The sequence below is a fragment of the Caretta caretta genome, chromosome 9 (assembly GCF_965140235.1).
Source record: "Caretta caretta isolate rCarCar2 chromosome 9, rCarCar1.hap1, whole genome shotgun sequence".
NCBI classification, from domain to species: domain Eukaryota; kingdom Metazoa; phylum Chordata; order Testudines; family Cheloniidae; genus Caretta; species Caretta caretta.
Window position 1 is genome coordinate 28561410 of NC_134214.1, and position 20894 is coordinate 28582303.

The 20894-nt window shown below is 42.4% G+C and overlaps 1 pseudogene; it reads left to right on the forward strand.

Annotated features, from left to right (window-relative positions):
- Window positions 1-5169: 5169 nt before the first annotated feature.
- Window positions 5170-20894, forward strand: part of LOC125642770 (glutathione hydrolase-like YwrD proenzyme) — a 35179-nt pseudogene continuing 19454 nt past the window's right edge.

The following is a 20894-nucleotide window of genomic DNA, read 5'->3' on the forward strand; positions in this document are numbered from 1 at the left end:
CCTTCCTTTGGTAAAAAAACAGAAGTGCGAGTACACTCAGAAAGCTTTTGCAGCTTCAGAAAGACCTGAGTAACACTGCATCATCCTAATGGTGGGATGGCTTCTTGGAACAAGCAGTGGGCATGTCCTTTAAACGACATGTAGGCTGAGAAATGCCAAGTACAGAATGTGGGAACCCTGTAATCCTTGGCCATACATATACTATGCTTCTACCAGGCTCTGGTTTCCCCCACTCCCAACCCTATTAGTATAGCACGCTCCCTAGCTTTGCTACTATTGATTCCCCGCTAATGGTTGCTTGCTGGTGAGCCCTCTGATGAGGTTGTGAGGTTCTGTGAGCTGGTTTGATGCTGACCTGTTCAACAGTAACTTTTGCTTACATTGCTATTTTCTAATGTCAAGGCCACAGGCTTGGAGGGGTGCTTAGGGTGATAGTTCTTTAGCTCTGACCCCTCCCACCTTGCATCTGACCATGCTTCTGTTCTCACATGGGGCAGCAGATTTGTGGGTTTCCCATGCCTTTGCCTGATTAGCATCCATTGTATTTCTTGCTGGGAGCCTGGCACTGAGGGACTGCTTACTCACACAGGAAATTCCCAGTCTTTTGGATAACTAGTTGCTACATTGCATGTCCCTTTGTGCTATGTAATGGGAAAGAGCATATGGCCATCTGAGAGCAGAGTATTCTTTTAAGGTTCATGCCCTCAGTTCAGAGCCAGAGCAGAAGTTTTCTGAATTCTTTTAAAGGCAGATTAGCATATATATTTATGTTGGACCCATCAGGGCTCTGTGAGCAACAGCAAAAGGTTAAGGATAAGTAATGAAAACATTTCAAAATAATGGATCAAGTTTCATCAATGAAGTCACCTCAAAAGATCCTATATATTGTACATGTAGCAACATACCCATGACTCTAAAATTGTCCTTCTGACTGAACTGTACATTCAGAGAGAAATACCATATCCACAAGCAGGAGATCCTTGAGGGTGAGTGAAAATATCCTGACTGCTGATACCACAAAATGAAAACCTAATTTTGCTAAAATCCCATCCTGCTTTTTGCAAACAAGCATCCTGATAATATACTCTTATTCTCAACGTACAAGCAACATATGACAAAAAATTCCCTTTTGACAGCTCACTCTATTGCTATGAGCCAAACTCATCTCAACTGGATCTGAACAGTAACATGAGTTAGAAGGGCACTGGGATGTAATTCTTCATAACTTTATTTTTATAATCTCAAATGTTTACAATACTTTCTTTGGTTCTTGGCAATTGTTTCCCTGCCAACTTCCCTTTTTTCCTTTGGCAAACATTGATTTTAAAATACAACTGCATCTCTAGCATAGACAGGGCATGTTGTGTTTAAAAACATTCTAGCACCACATTCTAAAAATAACTTCTTGCTCTGGTATAGACACGCCCTTAGTGGGGCAGTGTGTTATCGAGAAAAATTCTAAGTATTAAGTGAACCTCAATACATGACTGCACTAGAAAACTTCAGTCAGTTCAAACTGTTAGCCAATATATATTTCTAGAAGGCTTTGTATTCTTTTTACTTATGCTCACAGTGTGTAACTCTGAATCAGACTCCCAGCATGCTTTTTTACTTATGCTAAGCTTACAGTGAACAGTGTGTACCCCCAGTTTCCTGTATGCGTAGAACCTGTGAGAGGGCTGCATGTTCTGTGAAAGCTTGCCAAATATGACAGTGTGATAACTACAGCTCACCCAGAAGATGACAGATGATTTTGTGGCGGCTGTACTGATATGCAATCTGTACCAGCCTAGTGCTGGTGCATGATGTCTCTGGGTTTGCCGACTTCTGAAAAGCTATATTCAAAACAAGATAAGAAATTGATCAAAAAGTGGGTGTAACCTTCCATTGTTGAACATGAGTTAAGTGCGTGTTTTACACACCCACACCCACACCCACACCCACAGAGGGTAAAACTCATAATTTCAGAACATATTTGAATGCTGCCAGACTTTACCAATCTGCTCTGGGAATCAAAGCATTAATCCTTTCCTTCCTCTGTTGGGCTGTTTTGTCTTTGAATAAAAAAAGAACCTTTGTGAGCTAATTTATCTGATCTCTCATCAACGGTCTACAAAGAACCCTACCAAAACCCATGTTCTAATGAAGGTTTTTCCAAACAGACCAAGTCAAATCAGTTATTTTTCTCTGACTGCACTCGTCCCTTCTGGGCGCCTGATTTGGGGGTCCCACTGGCAGGTTGCTAGTCTGGCCCTAGCCGTTGGAACACAGCCTGTGATTTCACACCGGGGGCAGTCAGTGGGACGGGGCGCCTTGGGAGGTGACCGCTCTAGTTTCCACAAGGGACGCTCAAGCTTCCTTGGACACTCTGCTCCTCCTCTGTCATGCGAAGAGCGCCAGCCCTTTGCTCCCTGCCCCAAGGGGAGCTGTGACTGCCTCTCCAGGAGCCATGGCTGGGCTGCGGCCCAGCAGAGTGCACAGCGTGGCTTAGCAAGTACTGGGGCAGCCCATACAGGGAGGGAAGGGCTACTGGCTAGCGGTCCTGGAGTGAGTGCTCCAACTGCCGGGGCTCACCCTACCCCTCCGGCCCAGCTACTAGCCCTAGCAGTGCTGCTGCCCATGCAGGCTCCCAGTGTGCGAGGGCCTGGCTGGGTGCTCCCCAGGCCCGTCCCACACGCGGCATGGGGCAGGGTGGTCCAGCCTCTCACCTGTGCTCTGCCAAGGCGCCCTCCCCCCTGAAGCCACTTACCATCAGCCCCGTAGTCCCCCACGCTCAGGGCCTCCCTTCCCACCGCGGCTGCAGCAGCAGGCTGGGAGAGGTGGCGAGAAGCTTCTGCCCACACTGACTGCAGATGCGCTGTGGGGTTGCCCTGTCTCTGCCCGCGCACTAGGCCTCTGCCGGAAAAGGCAGCGCAGCCCTCACCCCAGCAATGGACAGCACCCTTCAGACTTGTGAAGCTGGGACCTGCCATACCAGACTGGAGTGTGTGGTCCAGCTAGGCTGGAATCTGCTCCAGCAGTACAGCTTCTCCAAGGGAAAGGACAAGGAGCCACAGAGGAGGTAGTTAGGGAATAACCTCACCGCGGGGAAAGTTTTATCCAAGCATAAGTTAGAGGCTGGCCTGTGTGCTGTGTTTGAGGGGAATGAGCCCTCCAAGATTTTTTTTTTTAAATCCATACTGCTTTAACTCGGTGTGTGGTCTTGTTAGCCATATAAATACCCAAACTCGAGGATGCTTTTGGGCTCAGTTATGTTAGTGGCTTGTTGGAATGAATTCTACAGGCTAATTATCTTACAATTATTACTTCAAATTGCAGCTTTTCAACACTAGGAACCTGATTCTGGAAAGAGTTATGCTCTCTACTGAGGAGGTGGAAACATACTACACAACTTGTGCGTCCACCTAAAACAGCTAAGGTTTGGCATGTCAGTCGAAAAATTAACGCGATACAGACAAGTTACAGACCTAGAATTATTCACTAGGTAATTTTTGCAAATAATTTAAAATGAAGAATAAGTTTGAGAAACCACAATCTGTTCACAGAGAAAACTGTAGTTGTTGAATAAATAATCTAGCTAGACTTATTCAAAAAAATTCTAACTACAGTAAATTGGATACAGCTGTGCAGTTCTGAGCATAGCTGGAAATGTGATAGGCAAAAGTACTATTACAGTGTGTAAGTTAAAACAGAAGAGAGCAGGTACTAAGATTTTGCCTGTTTATTAATAGAGATGACCACAGATAGATTTGTGTTCAGTCATCAGATCTCTAATGTGTGGGGTGGGTGTTTGTGTTTTCTTTTTAGATTGTCTGTTGGACTCAACATACATTTATTGGCCTGGAAACTACATCATAGCTTAAGTTCTCTTTGCAAACATCCCCAGTGGTTTGGACCAGCAGTTGTGTTGCTTGGAATCAGCTCCCTGCAACAAATACTGGTCTTGGGAATAGTCTTTTGGTTCTCTGATTGAATAGATGGAGTAAGAAAATTGTACTTCACACTTTTAAAAAAAATGTAGCAAACTGTCAGTTCTCGCATCATAACCCACATTTTTTAAACTTGGATTACAAGATGATTGTACTATTTGTGCAGTTATGACCTGAGTTTCAGGGGAACTGAGCACTTGCTACTGCTTTGACTTCAGCTGAAGTTATGGGTGCTCAGCACTTGTGAAAAATCAGCCCCATAATTTCTGTAGCCAAGTCACTGTGCGTTGTTTGTATTTCAGTATGTGTTATGAGTCCTCAGATTGCCTCGGGGCCTGCTTCTGATCCCACTGAAGTCAATGGGAGTTTTGTCAGGGGCTGCAGGGCGCCCTAGGTTTGCCCCCCAGCCCACCTGACCCTCTTTCACTGACAACCTCCCCTCCCCACCCTTAACAGCCTGACCTCCAGCGCCCATCCCCTCCAAATTGGGTGGGGTGAGTGGTATTGCAACCTGCCACACAGGGCCACAGCACCACTGATCCCATGCACCAGCTCACAACACTCACTCAAATTTGGCCCACGTGCTACTCCATCATGTTGGAAGGGTGGCCAATCCCAATTTGAGTGAGTGGTACTGAGATACCATGAATCAAGTCACAGCACCACGCAGGTTTGGCCTGGCCAAAAAATGGTTGGGCCATGTCCCATGGTTTGGCCATGTTCCCTCTCCTTCTCCCTCCCCCCACACCAGCTCTACAGCCTATGAGTTTTGCCAAAGCTGCATACCAGCACCAAAAACCAACCCATTTAGGTTTGTGCAGTTTAAAAGTTATATATAGTAAAAAAAAAAAAGGAAATACCCAAGGAAATCTGCATAAAATAACTAGGGGTACTGGCATATTTTGAAAGAATTTTTTTTAAAAAAAGGTACACACAACAACAGCTTTCCCTATTTGTGGCATCATTTCAGTTTAGGCAATAGGGGGGTTTGGTTGGGTGGGAAGCGAGAGGTAATTGGTTTGCCTCTTGGAGAGGCAAAGGACCATTCCTCCCTTCTTGCTACCCTGTTCTTCAGTAGGGGGAAGGATCAGGTCAATAGGGAACACAGGCCTTTAGGCACCCACATACCAAGACAGTGAGCATGTGTAAACACAGAGATAGACTCCATTTTTCCTCATTGGTGAGTCAGGCCAAGGGCCCATTTCTGCACATCTCACAAAGGAGGGGAGCATACACAGGGATGTCTGAGGGAAGGAGTCACATATTAGAAGTGGAAGTGTATATCACAGAAGGGGAAGCCATAGTGGAGACCAGTTATCTCCAGGGCAGGCGTCAGACAGGTTACTGAACAACCTGGCTATGGGGCAGATGAGCATGTATGGGATTGATGTTCTCATCAAGCAAGACAGGGGATGCGATCATAGTGAAGCATATGGAGGATAGTCAGTGGGATAAAATGGTCTGTAGGGGAAAGCCAGATATCAAAAGGGAAAGGGAAAGCTTTCTCCTTGCAGTGGGTTCTACTAGCTGTTCGATTACCCCCAGCCACTTCCTACAGCAGAGGCTGGCAACATGCACCACCTCCCCTATATCTTGTTTAACCTTTGTTCTTGACATTTCTGGTCAGATAAGGGCCCATGACATATGTCGTTCCAGACAGCTATTTTAGGAGTTACACATTAATAGCGTCATGAACATAGGAAAGCAGATATGTTCAGAATATTTAAAAGAAGAACTAGGCTGGGGGAACCTTTATAGATAGAGCATTCGTCTTTTCTAGGTAGGGCCTCAAGCGTGATTTATTTTGGCCCGAGCTAGAGCAGACAAGTGCTCTAAGTGACATATTTGGTGGGTTTGACTCAACCCCTCGTGGAGATTATTTCCATTCATAAAAAACATCACAGAAATTGGGCCCAGTTCTTATTATCACTGAAGACTGAGCTGGTTTAGGGACCAAACTACCAGTAAATAGTTGTTAGCCCTGGAGTGGATGGCCCCTCCATATTAGTGTTGAGACAAGGAAGCAGAGCAGATGGGGAAGATGATCTTTAATGTCTTATTCCACACCCATCACTTTAGCATCTGGGAACCTGAGCATTAGCTGTCTGACTATATGTTGGCCTGTAGTTTTTAAAACAAAACTGCACTATACTGAGGACTTCCTGTTCTATTACTGTCAGTGAAGATATTTTAGAAGAAGAAAAGTCTTCCTGGCCCCTTGAACCCTGTCCTGTGCAATCTCACAATGATTCTCTTCCCCCTGCAAAGGACTTAGTTGTTCACTCTTCTTTAGGGTACAATTTTTTTAGCCCCTCAAGGTCATCCATCTGGGAGCCTGGGTGCTAATTCCCACAGGCCTTCTATCTCAATGCCTTCAGGAGTCTGACAGTCCTGAGCCTCCATACTACAAGCCAGGCAGGCTTACCCTTCTTGTTCTGAAAAGTTTCACAGCTCTCCTCTTGGGCTCTATGCTAATTAGTCAGCCATCCCACCTAGCACTGGGAAAGCACAGTATCACTAAGCCTTCTTCTGAGCCTGTATCTCGAGCAGCTCTTGATAATTCTCCTTTCCTGCTAGGAACACCCCCTCTTAACTAAACTCTGGTAGCCTTTTATCAGGTACAGGTGCTCCTTAGTCAATTAGCTGCCAACCAGCCACCTAGGCAGTTAATTACTACAGGTGGCTCAAGAAAGGCTTGTTCTCCTTATAAAAGCCTGTCATGGATAGACTGGACCCTGACTCTTCTTAAAGGGGCCAGCCACCCAGACAAACATCTTTGATGAACTGGCTTATAAAGTTGTCACCCTTAAAACCTACTTAGTTCTATAGGAAATTGCCCACTAACAATTTAACAGCCAGGTAGCTGGGCAGTAGGACTTTCAGATGTTTCTCTAATTTGTTTATATACAAATCAATTCAAAACCATCTAGTTGTGCCTATGTAAACACGTTTTTGTTGTTGTTATACTCACTTGTTGCATCTTTATTATTTAGCTTGTAAATTCTTTGAGGTATGGACTGTGTTTTCTAGTCCAGGATGGTATAGTTTTAACATAAAGGACCCTCAGTCCTGATTCTGACCTCTGTGTATTACTGGAATAACAATAGAATGGATTAGCAAGAATAGAAGATATTTCACCTAGTGGCTAAAGCAGAAACAATAGAGATGGAAAACCTGTTACATTTAGGGTTAGATGTAAATCATTTCTGTGTGTGCATGTGAGCACATGCTTTCTAAAATGCTAGTTTTATGACTTTACAATGTTGTCATAACCCATTCCTATAAAAATCAGAATTATTTCCCTGATTTTGTGTCTGGCTAGTTACAAATTCACTCACAGACAGGGTTCTCATCAGTGTCAGAGCCCAGCAACTATCTGTTTCATGTCTCAATCCTCTTGCCTGGTATAATTTAGTTTTTCTCCTTCCATTCAACATGATGGAGTCAGACATATTGCCAGAACAGGATATAAAAATGCTTTTCTTTGCTTTAAGCAGGAGAAACATTTACATGAAACTGCTTAATATTTCTACCGGATCATTCACTGGAGGAACAAAATTAAGTCTTTCATCTCCCTCAGAGGAAATTTAATTGGCTATTGTCAACATTTTCAGTCTCATGTAAATTTCTTGTTCTTTCTGGGGTTATTCATGTTGCAGGAGGTTAACAACATCATGTATCCTCAGAGCAGTACAATGTTTATTGTGACATAGTAAATTTCAGTGGTATGTAGCAATATGGAATGTTCCTCCATAAAGTGTCCCCCCGGGCCATTGGTCTCTATTTGTAGGGTCTTTTCTGATGGTCTGCAGAGTCCTTGTCATATTGATGCTGGGAAGGTGGAGGCTGGGGAGATGGCCCCCAAGAGGATTTCCTCTAATGAACTGGTATAAATGAAAACATTTGATAACCACTGATATAAAGCCCTGGATGAGTAAAAAACGAGAGGCTCTGTTATCTGTTCCTTAAGCTCTGTAGAAGAAATCCAACCCCATTGAAGTCAATGACAAAACTCTGATTGAGTTCAGTGGAGGCAGGATTTCACCCCTTGTATTGTTCAGAGTTTCTGATGGATGGTTATGTTGTTTCTTCCTTTCTCTCAGTCTCCTCTTCCCTCCCCACATGCCAGTATTCTCATACTTTTGCTTTAGAAATTAGTTCCTAGCATTTCTATCTTTCTAAGGAACAAAGCCTTTTTTAAACATAAAACAGTTTTCAGAATTTTTATTGTTGAACAGTAAAGGCAGCGGTTATCAAACTGTGGCGTGGGACCCCAAAATAGGTTGCAACCCTGTTTTAATGGGGTCACCAGGGCTGGCTTAGACTTGCTGGGGCCCGGGGCCAAAGCAGAAGCCCAAGGGTTTCAGCCCTGGGTGACAGGTTCAGGTAACAGGCCCCTTGCCTGATGCTGAAGCCCTTGGGCTTCGGCTTTGGCCCCTGCACCCAGGACGGCAGGGCTCAGGCAGGCTCAGGCTTCAGTCCCCCCTCCTGGGGTCATGTAGTAATTTTTGTTGTCAGAAGGGGGTCGCCGTGCAAGGAAGTTTGAAAACCCCTGAGTTAGGGGATTCTCCTTTGCAGATAAAGATACTCCTAGCTAATCCTCTGGTTCTATGATTGCTAAACCGGTGTTTACTAGACTCTTTATTTTAAGTGTGGCTGTGATTTTCCTCTGCACTATGAAGGAAATTCTGAGACTGCTATCAGATTTTAACAGGCTTCTTTCTTGCAGATACTTTAAAGAATGGTGGCAATGCTGTAGATGCTGCCATGGCTATAGCTGCTGCCTTAAATGTCACTGAACTGTGCGGTACTGGCGTAGGTGGGGCTGCTTCTGTCTCTATTATGATGCAAACACAAAGCAGGTGCAAGGTCTCAATGGATGGTAAGTTCCGAAGATTAGGACAGAGAGTAACGATCCTGTGCTGGAGTCAAATGCAGTTGAGAGGAAAAATGCTCTGATGAGGAAAAATGCTCTGATGAGTTCGTGGTCTATTTAATCCATATCTAGATGCAGATTTTAAGACAAGTATAAATATGGAGTAACTCCTGTTTTAAAGGAAGTTATTTGGGTTTTGCACTGTTATAAATGAGAGCAAATCTGGCCCAGAATCTCTCTGTTACTTTCTGATATTTCTTCTTGCACCTTCCTTCCTGCTTTAGATTCCCTTCCATGGAATTAGTTCAGATGTGTGAAAGAAAAGTGAGTGTCTGTGGGTTGAAGACCAGGGATGAAAAGGGCAGTATCAGCAAGAGATTTGTAATTGTTCTGGGAAGAAGCATGTGGGTGAAATGTTACTGTCAGGCACAGAATTATTTCCAGACCACCCTGCTGAATTGAGGCCAGTTTATTACTCTTGAATCTGGGGCTCATAAGCTGTGGGTTTTGCTGATCCAAATGCTGATTTTTGAGGGAAGATTAGGTCTCTGGTTACAGAACATCATACCAGATTAGAAAAAAATGTTTTAGTGATGGAGTCTCTGCAAATTTTCACTTGTCACTGGCCTGACTTTATTGCAAATTAAAAATAAAAGTAATAACATTAATTACCTTCTGATTTAGTCTTTGCTCCCGTAAGCCCTCTGTGTGGGGAAAGCTCCCATGGGCTTAAAAAGGGATTCCATGTGCAGAAGGCTTGCAGAATTACACCTCTAGGGTTCATTTTATAAAAGCACAATCCAGAGCAGAAGGGAAGGTCTTTTGGATTTCCTTGTAATAACTAAAGACTTTTACTCATTACTAAAAGTCACAGGAGGCTGATACAAAAAAGGGAAGTGTTATTTGTTAGCCAGATTGGAGTGGTTGTGGCTTTCAGAAATGCTTTTGTTTGAGGTTGGGAAAATCCTCCTTGTATAACAACAAAATTTATTCATCTGTTGGGGACTGGATGACTCCAGAGAGAGCTCCCATTGAGTTCAGAGTAAGGGCCAGTTGACATTTAAAAATTAGATCAACCAAGCTACGTTGCTCAGGGCCGTGAAAAATGTCACTCCCTGAGTGCCATAGTGTGGTCAAGCTAATCCCCAGTGAAGACTCAGCCAGGTCAAAGGAAGAAATTCTTCCAACGATTGAGCTGCCGCCTCTCGGACAGATGGATTAATGACATCGATAAAAAAACCGCTTTCGTCAATGTAGGAAGCGTCTATGCTACAGTGGCATAGCTGCAGCCCCATAGTTGTGCGACTGTAGTAGCTGTAGCGTGGACATGGCCTCCAATCTTGCTGCCTTTGAAATTAGTAGCAAAACTCCCATTGACTTGAATGGCAGCAGGATTGAGCCTTAGACTCTTCCGTGGAAGTCTGAGCTTCTAGTGCTCAGCTGCCACACAGGATCAAACTCTAGACGGCTATTTTGGGTGAGTTAGTTCAGATGGGAGGGTCACCGTGAATCTGATCTTTCAGCCCCTTATTCAGGCAAAGCTCCAGTTCAAACCACGAGGCTTTCCTGGGATTGTATAAGTGTAACAGAGCAGAATTTAGACTGATTTCAATAGGAATTTCACCAAAAGAAGGTGTACAGAGTTAGGCTCTGTTTACACGAGGCTTGAAAACATACATAACATCATTGTCATGTCCTCTTTGTTCATTTTTACATGAGTGCCCTCAGGCTGAGTTGTTTAATGCCTTTTTTGAATTACAGTCGAACTTCCAGATGGCTAGCCAGTCTCCAGCACCAGTTTCACTGGAGAGACATTTGTTAGGGAGAGGTCAGAGTCCAGATTTGCACCTCATTTCCTTTTCAGTTGTTTGTTTAATTTTCCTATAGTTGAATTCTATTCAAATGCATTATTCATAACGGCAAAGAAATAACTGTTTTTCCACAGTGGACTTTTATTGTACGTGTAATCAAGAAGCTATAAAGGAGACAGGCAGTTGGCTTTATAGCCTACCAGAGAGCATTACTGTGGAAAGAATATCACTTCCAGGTGCCCTTACATTCTTGTTTGTTATGGTCATGGGGGAGAGCAATGAATACTCTAATGCAGATAACACTGATTTTTTTCACCTGTCTACAAAGTATCAGGAAACTATTTTAATGATGTAACTCTGAGTTATATCCAATTGTACTAAGGGTCCTTGGGCTCTCTGCTGGAAATACCATTAGAGAATCCTTTCCCTTGGAAAACATTTTCCATTATTCATCGCAATAATTTGCACAAACTATATCAACGATATAAAAGTGATAGCAAAATAAAGATAATTTCTTCGAAATAAATATGAGATAAAGTGTGATGAAAAATTAAAACACAAGGGTAGAAGGAGAAAATTACATTGGTCTGGGATCCTGGACTTGCCATACTGAATACTGGAACAGGGCCCAGAAACATTACTAATTGAAGGGACCAGTGACAATTTGAAGGTTCAGTTTTTCCACAAGTCACTAAGGCTAGAAATGAAGTTCCAGGGGAATTTTGGCTCTACAAGGACTGTAGGATTGGGACTAAATGCTGTATCTCATTGGAAACCTGCTGACTAGCATGATACAGCATTTACTTCTATTCCCGGTGGTTCATAAGATGTCAGACTTTAAATCTACATTTTTCTGATTTCCATCTTACCTTCTTTCGCCCCATTTCAGTTCTGATCTGTTTATAGCAGTGACTATCTCAGAAACGGCTAGACCCCAGTATTTTATGCAGGTGGGAAATCAAACTTTCAAAGAGCTATATCCTGTGAGGTTCTGATACACGCATTCTCAACTCCCATGGACATTCCCAGTGAGTTGTCGGTTGTGCTAAGACACCTCACAGAAAGTGTCCCTGACAGGATGACTGCTGACTTTATGACAGAAATGAAATAGAAGAAAAGTCAGGGTGGCAATTCAAATAACTTGTTTTTGAATATGGTTGTCGACTAATGTGTTTTATTTCATAGGAGTTTTTGCAGAGTAAGGACTGCAGGATGTGGGCCATAGTGACCTGTTTTGTGGAAAATGTGACTTTGTTATAATTGTTCCAGTGCATTTCCACGCTGTTGCTGGACTCGCTGAAACTACTGCTGTGCTGTGCTTTCAGTGATACTATCACTCATTTGTCAGCTGAACCTGACGGCCTGATATTTTGTCATGTTACATATGCACTTCTGTTTGCCTTGCAGTGGCAGGTCTCCGGGGGCATCGACCACTGAGCTGTTAAAAGTGCAAGTTTTAATGAGACAAAGCCTCTTTCTCCATTTCATGCTCATAATATCACTGTGCCGAATACAACAGCCAGCTGGTACAAAGCTGTTTCCCTATATGGAAGCAAAAAGGTGAAGCTCAGTGAAAATGTTTGTTTAAAAATGTTGTTTAATACACCTAGAGATTGTTCTAGGTACAATATCAATACAAATTCTGCTAGCAGTATTGTAAGTTTTTTTACCCATTATCTTATCTTCGTTAAATCTGCTGTTTAATCCAGCTCTGTTTCCTTTTGATGTCTGTGTCTTCTCTTTTTCATGGGAAACAGCTACTGCCGGTTCATGGCCAAGCTCCTCATCATGGACAAGGGTTCTGCCATCCCTTTTTGGCCAACACCTTTCATAGAATCATAGAATATCAGGGTTGGAAGGGACCTCAGGAGATCATCTTGTCCAACCCCCTGCTCAAAGCAGGACCAATCCCCAATTTTTGCCCCAGATACCTAAAAGGCCCCCTCAAGGGCTGAACTCACAACCCTGGGTTTAGCAGGCCAATGCTCAAACCACTGAGCTATCCCTCTCCCCCAGTGAGGACACCTTTGGCATAAGGAAATCTGTTTTTAGATTACAGTCCCTGGGACATTTGGAACCAACAGAGTAACCAACAGGTGTTTTGCTTTGTTTGTAAAATTAAACTTATTTTAGCATGCATCTCCTTATTAATGTCATAACTGGGATGTGGGTGGTCTGACCTAGTGGTCAGAGCAGGAGTCAGGGAGGGTCAGGTAACCAGGAGATCAGAAGTAGGAGACAAACTTAACAAACACAGGTCTGGATGCAAAAAATACAAGCAAGTAACTCTTTAAATGTTTATTGTATTCTTTTAAAAAGTACATGATTTGCACAACTCTACCTTTCTCCCCAAAATTACCATGTCGTATATCCTGCAGAAACGTGTACATTCTTATGGGACAGGTCTAATAGATATACTTTTTGTAAATGCTTAACATTCTTTTTCCTTTTGGTTCTTAATCTGTCTGGATGATTAAGGAGAGCAGTTCACTGAACTTCAGTTGATTAGTTGTCTCCTGTTAATATTTAACAATTTCGTACCAGATTGTAACCTGTTACTTAAGGGAACACTCCCTTGTTATATAGAGAGATGATACACCTCATCACACTGTTTGTCCTTTCATCCCTTCAGTACCAGGTACCTCCTGGGGAAAAATGTGCTGGCTGATCCACCATTGCCTTTGAAGTGCTAAAACACTGTCACATCAAAGAGGCTGTGGTGAAACCCCAGAGTGCAGCAGCTAAGATTCATAGGGCCTGATTTTGATCTCATTTCTGGTTTACACCACCATTAGCAACTCTTGAAGTCATTTGAGTTACACTGGTGTGAGTGGAAAACAGCTTTGTGAAACCCCTATTAAAGTCAGTGGGACTCTTGCCATTGACTTATATGGGGCCAAGATTATAGCTGTACTAATTGGTCTTGTATGAAGAGTCTTCTCCTGAATAATCTCATACTACCTGTTAAAAAACTCATTGAACATATTTCTCATTTGGAGAGGTCATTTTTCTGTATACTCCATCCATTCTTTCTGTAGATGCACTCTATTTTAAATTATAATCCTGAGACCATTGCTTAGTATGATGACCAATATTGTCTCATTGTTCACTTGTGGTCCTCCATCTGTCTGTCTCTATCCAGCTGTTGTGTCTTGTTTTATAGTGAGATTGTAATATCTTTGAGGCAGAAACCAGCTTTTTGTTCTGTGATTGTAAAAGTGCCTAGCACAATGGGTTCCTCTGTTGTACTGCAGTACAAATAAAGAATAATATTTCTTGAAAGCTGAACAAAAGAAATTTCATAAAGGTATAACCAGTATACCCACATCTTAAATTCCAGACATAGATCAAATAAAGCTATAGTAAAAAATACGGCAGATTAATTTAAATTTAAAAAATCCTCAAATGTAAACTGTGCTGTCAGCACCAACTACAGCAATCACTAACCAGAAATGAAATTAATTATGCCCTCAGATTCCCTATCCCTCCCAATGTTTGTAATCCTCTTGTAAAGGGGCACATAATGCAGACATCTGAGGTCAATAAATTGCAGTTCTCCCACAGCTGTTACCCTTTCTGTTCGCAGACTTTTCTCTACTTGGCTTGTTCAGCAAGGGCTATATTCACAACAGGATTTAGGCACCTGACTACCACATTAGGCATCTAAACCCCAGAATCAAGCTCCACTGGTATGTCCAAAACCCTGCCGAACCCTGTAGGGACCTAAACTCTCTCGGTGCATAAATTTTTCCAGTAAAAGTTCCTTAGATGCCATGTTTCTGCTATGACCATGCACTCTGCAGTTCTACTTTGGATGAATAATTAAAGAATCATTGGAGCAGGTGGACTGGATGCTGTCTCCCCCACAGCCTGGGTGAATGCTTGAACCACGAGGCCATAGAGTCATTCTCATGCTTGTGCTCGTTCTCTCTGGCCCAGTGACCCTCTGATGATTTATCCACAGTGGAACAGCTTCAAACAGGGGAAGCTGAGGGTGCCCTGATCCAGAATATTCCATAGCCTGGTCGTTAGGGCACTCACCTGGGAGAACATAAGAACAGCCATACTGGGTCAGACCAAAGGTCTATCTAGCCCAGTATCCTGTCTTCTGACAGCCTTGTGGTTAATATGAGCCTAAAGCTTAGATGCTCCTAGGAAGCTTGAAAAAGTAAAGTCTGTAAAACTATAGGACAAATCCTGCAGATTTCTATATCGGAAAAATATAGGATTCCCATCTTGACACAACCCCATTAGGACTTCAGTTCCTGGTGATTTGAGATTAGTTTCAGAGTAGCAGCCGTGTTAGTCTGTATTCGCAAAAAGAAAAGGAGTACTTGTGGCACCTTAGAGACTAACAAATTTATTTGAGCATAAGCTTTCGTGAGCTACACGATGAAGTGAGCTGTAGCTCACGAAAGCTTATGCTCAAATAAATTTGTTAGTCTCTAAGGTGCCGCAAGTACTCCTTCTCTTTTTGAGATTAGTTTATTTGTCTGTTTTGATCATTTGAGTTACATCTAGTCATCATGTAATCAGTCATTGTTGTCAGACTATAGAAGGAATAGGAACCATAGGCTAGATAAGAGAGGGCAATAAATCCAGATGTTCCTGAATCTAAGAACAAGAGTCCGCCATAAGAAAAATACCAAAGAAGGCTTCTCTGTAAGTGGCAAAAACATGAATTAAAAAAAAACACCTAAAATCACATTTGAGAGTGAATGTTTCACGAAACTCTAGTCTCTGTGTCACTTGTCAGTTCATTTCTTTGATTTTTCCCTTTTTTTCTAGTTGCATCTTTTAATATTTAAACAAGATTTTTTTTCTTTTTTTTATTTGTAGAAACTTTGGGTCTATGTACTGCTTCTGGAAAGGAGAAACTTTGTATCTCTGAAAAGGAGTACAGGGCAAGCTGAGTGTCTCCTTCATCTCTGCCAAAACACATAAACTCCAGGGGCTAGATCTTCAGCTGATGTCAGAGGTCATAGCTATGCAATGACGGTACTGTGACCATTTAACTAGCTGAGAATCTGCCCTCTCTTGGTCCAGGCCTAGGCCTCTCATTATGGAGCCGAGAATAAACAGTTCTGAATTTTGCAAGAGGTAAATTATTTTTCTAATTGGATTCAAGATTTAAAAGTCTTAAATTCAAATATTTCCCCCTTTCATTAAAACGGATGTCTCTGATCACACCCTCTCAATATTAACGAGCTTCAGACCCATAGGAGAAAGGCTGCTGGTTGTCCTGGCGCTAGTCAGTAGTGACACCACCAAAGGTGAAGGAGTTAGGGTGCTTTAAAACCAGTGTAAATGAGAGGGGAATCAGGTATAGAGAGTTTTGCCTTTGGCCTTCAGTAGTAGCTGGACTGGGCCCTAACAATGCACAGTGTTGCTTAGAGACTTTTAGATTTTGCTCACAAAGGCCATCCCTGTGACGTTGCTGGAAGTGTTTGTGTAATGCTGACAGATCCCAGTCATCGGCGGGTCGGATCGAACCTGGAGCTTCTGGAGTTTAGTGCATGAGCCTCTACCTCATGAGCTAAAAGCTTAGTGCATGAGCTAACTGGCTGTTAGCTAAGGCTGTAGAACAGACTCATTTTATCTGTCTCTCTAAGTGGTCACGGTGCCACTAGATGGGACAGAACACCACACCCAGAAGATGTGTGGATTACATTTGCTATCATTAAACAGGCAAATTATTCCTCCTGCATATGTGAGGAAACAGGGTGACAGATTCAGAAACTGGCTAAAATCCATTCAGTCAAGGCCTAACATTATTTCATCTTAAACGAGTATGCAAAAATGTTAGTGTTTGTTTGCTTCTCTATTTTACCCTGCTATCTCTGGCAACTGTGCTAGGAGAGACTCTGTGAAAGGCAGGAACAGACTCAGGAAACACCAGGGTCCTAAAGACTTCCTTTAGTAATTTTGACAGGTTTCAGAGTAGCAGCCATGTTAGTCTGTATTCGCAAAAAGAAAAGGAGTACTTGTGGCACCTTAGAGACTAAATAAATTGGTTAGTCTCTAAGGTGCCACAAGTACTCCTTTTCTTTTTAGTAATTTTGAGTCCAGTATATGAATGAATGAATGAATGAATGAATAGTTTTTAAACTTGGTAATGATTTATCATTAAAACTTTTAAAGTAGCTGGGACTATTTCTCTCAGATGTAACCGTATGGCTGCTGCATTTTTTTCAATCTGAAAATGTGTTTTTTTCATATTGCAAGTTTTCCTCTTTAGAATTTAACATTCTAAAGCCACAGTAAGCATCCTGGCTTAGTAATGACAAGCTATGGTTGTTGCTATTCCCTTAAAGCATCTCATTATTGTAGCTTAATAATGCACCTTGCCTTGTCTTTCGCCGAGTTATATAGCTATGGAATTCCCTTCAATTCCTAACATTAAGTTATTGCTGTGTGACCTATATGCTAGTTCTTTAGTATCTGTCACACCCTTGCTTCTTTGAATAAATGCATTACACATACATGCACATATAATTATAAGTCAAAACTACTTGCCCTACCTGCTGAAGCACTAGTATCTGTGATACCTTGGCTTCTTCATCTTAATAAACTTAGTTTCTCTTTACCTGGCCTAGTCTCTCCATTCTCACCATTCAATGGAAATGTATTTTTCTGACTTGGGGCTCAGTCACAGTTGAGCTGAAGTCAGTGAGAGTTTTGATACTGACTTCAGGGGGAGCAGGATTGGGCCCCACCTTCCCTATATATGAATAATGCAAAGTACATTGGTGATGTAATATTATGTGCTGCCAATGCAAATACGTCATGTTTTCACTAATCAAAACTAATGATGTGGTGGATAGAGAGGAAGCATTGTGGATTACCAAATGTGGATCACCTAAATCATCCAAATGATGTAACCAGTAGAGTTAAATAGTTTAATCCACAAGAAGATGCCAATTTAACTTTGACCAAGACAAACTTGCCTCACTAGAATGTCAGACGTCAAGAATTATAACATTCAAAAACCAGTCGGAGAACACTTCAATCTCTCTGGTCACTCAATTACAGACCTAAAAGTGGCAATACTTCAACAAAAAAACTTCAGAAACAGACTCCAACGAGAGACTGCTGAATTGGAATTAATTTGCAAACTGGATACAATTAACTTAGGCTTGAATAGAGACTGGGAGTGGATGGGTCATTACACAAAGTAAAACTATTTCCCCATGTTTATCCCCACCCCCATCCCCACTGTTCCTCAGATGTTCTTGTCAACTGCTGGAAATGGCCCACCTTGATTATCACTACAAAAGGCTCCCCCCCTCCAACCAACCCCACCCCGCTCTCCTGCTGGTAATAGCTCACCTTAAGTGATCACTCTGGTTACAGTGTGTATGGTAACACCCATTGTTTCATGTTCTCTATGTACATAAATCTCCCCACTGTATTTTCCATTGAATGCATCCGATGAAGTGAGCTGTAGTTCACGAAAGCTTATGCTCAAATAAATTTGTTAGTCTCTAAGGTGCCACAAGTACTCCTTTTCTTTGTTTTGTAGTTTCCAGGCTACAAGCTACAACTTTTTCAGGAGCTGGCAAAATCTGGCAAGAAAAGCTTCTACGAAGGTTGTGTTGCAGAAGTTATTATAGAAACTGTTCAGAGAAATGGAGGATTAATGGATTTAGAAGATTTAAAAAGCCATGTCACTGATGAGGTAAAATCGATTTTCACAAATTACAAGGTATTCTGGACAGTTTGGTGTTCTGAACCCGACAGAGATTGTGAGTTTGGTTTACGAAGTTAGGCATGAAGAAGTATACTTATGTATTTGCATGCCTAATTTATATCCGCGAATATCCACCATGCACTAATAACTCAAGTATTTGTCCTTGTGAATGCATATGCCATTTGTGTGCATAAGGCCACCTCGGTGCCTAACTGACTATATATGCATACAAATATCCTAGGTATATGTTCTCAGCAGCTATTTATGGGTTATGTGTGTGTGCAGTCGTGCAGGTCTAACATAGAAAACATAGCCCTGTTTGTTTGTTTCTTAGCAATTAGCTAATGAATTAATTACAAATTAAAGATGGACTCAAGCTGCAAAATTTTGATTCAGATCTGAAGTTTGAACACTGAGGTTTGAAGTGTTTTGATCCATGAGTTTGATTCAAGCTTGCCTTACTGTAAATGTGAATATGATGAGCTAATGAATGACTAAAAAACAAATAAATGTTTTTTGAGTCAAGAGTGGAAACTATTTCTTTTAATTGTAATTATTTTTAATAGAATGTAGATTGGATGGTCTGTTCAGCATGGGGAAAAAGCTCCATGCCCTTCAAGCTTCTGTATCCATCCGAGGAATTCAGCAAGAAATCACTGAGCTGCAGTATTTATCAGGGAAGGGGGAAGTGTGGGGTGGCTGAGTAGATTTGCTGTCTAGTGCAACTTTCTATGTGACTTACAGGAGCAAAGGAGTTTGTTTTAATATTCAAAGCTGAGGTAACCAGGAGCTGCACTTTGCCACTTAGGAGGGATCCATCTGAAAACATTCATACTAAAAAGAAAGCAAACTAGTGTTCTGCCTGCCAGTGAATCTCTCTCACTCAGGTTGTGAACTCTAGGCACTATTTGTATACCTCCTGAAGTCTTTACTTTGGGAAAACTCCCATTGACTTCTCACTGAGTAAGTACTTAGGAGTTGAGTCCCCAAAAATATGCTGAATATTGAGGCATTAGTTCAGCAAGGGCTAGCAAGCCCGTGCCTAAACTTAAGCGCCAGTCCTATTGTAATCAATAGGACTACTCACATGCTTACAATTAGGCAAGTGGTTAAGTACCTTCCTGAATTGGGCCCTGAGGCCAGAAAAGGGAGCATTACGAGAAAATTCAGCCTTGTGGTTACCTGGGCCTTTTATCCCTCCCCCGCTCATAGTTTTTTCTGCAAGAGCATATATTGCTCATTGTTTTTATATTCTCCTACCTCCCCTTCTCTCATACTTCAGAGTTGGATTTTCCTGTCACGCAGCCTAGACTGGAACAGAACTGAGGTTTCCTTGCCAGATCATCTTTGGAATTCTTCCCTTTGTCCCATAACTTCTCCTCTGTGTGGTGGCCAGATTGGCAAAATCAAAACCCTTCCTTTCCCCTATGCCCACTGCTGGCCTGAAGATTCTCCATAGCTTTACACAAAGGGATCACAATCAGACCCTCCCCTTCTTTGCTTTTCCAGCAGGGGTTGGATTTGGGAATGTGTAACTGTGGGGTGGTTGGAAAGGGACTATTCTGAGGCTACGCATAAAGAGATGGAATAAGACTGAATATTGACCAGAATTGAGTTGCAGAAACATTTGAAGCCCATATCCAGGTACCCTCTCTCCTCCTTACTTTCTCAACAGCTCTTTCTCACACCCTCCTTCCATCTGACTCTGTCTCCTCCCATGTCACACAAGCGGATTCCTCTTCCTCCCCAGCCTGAAGGTAGACAAAAACATCCTGTTCTTTGCAGCTGCAGGTAGTTCAGCCACGTCCAGGGAGGACACTAATAAGGCAATTGTAGAAAATTGTCACCTGAACTTTGTTCAGTGACTTACATGAAACTCATATGCTGTGAAACTCATAGATTTTTATGGCCAGAGTGATCACCTAGTCTGACATCCTGCATAACACACAGAATTTCATGATGGGACTCCTGCATCTCGCCCATCAAGTTGTGATTGAACTGGAGCATATTTCCTAGAAAAACATCCAGTCTTGGTTTAAATTCTCCATCATTTGGAGTCTTACCACATCCCTTGGTATCTGTTCCAATGGCTAATTATCTTCCCTGTTAAAAATAGACATCTCATTTTCTTTCTGCACTTTGCTGACTTAAATTCCAGCCACCTGGGAGGCCTGAGCACAGTTCCTAATGGATGGTTTCAGAGTAACAGCCGTGTTAGTCTGTATTCGCAAAAAGAAAAGGAGGACTTGTGGCACCTTTGAGACTAACCAATTTATTTGAGCATAAGCTCACGAAAGCTTATGCTTAAATAAATTGGTTAGTCTCTAAGGTGCCACAAGTCCTCCTTTTCTTTTTCCTAATGGATGGGATTCCTCTCCTGGAAAACCACTATCACAACTCATACAGCACTGGTCCTCATGTTGGCAGTCTCAGCAGAGACGCTAACTATTGAATGGGCATGGAAACGAACTTACTTTCCCACCTCTGAAGATGGTCCTTTCAGAGCGGTAGTGCAGTGTGGGCTTGCTATGACTTCATGTGCTTTTACCAGCTCTGTGGGTACAGGTCTCCAGAGCTGTCAGTGCAGA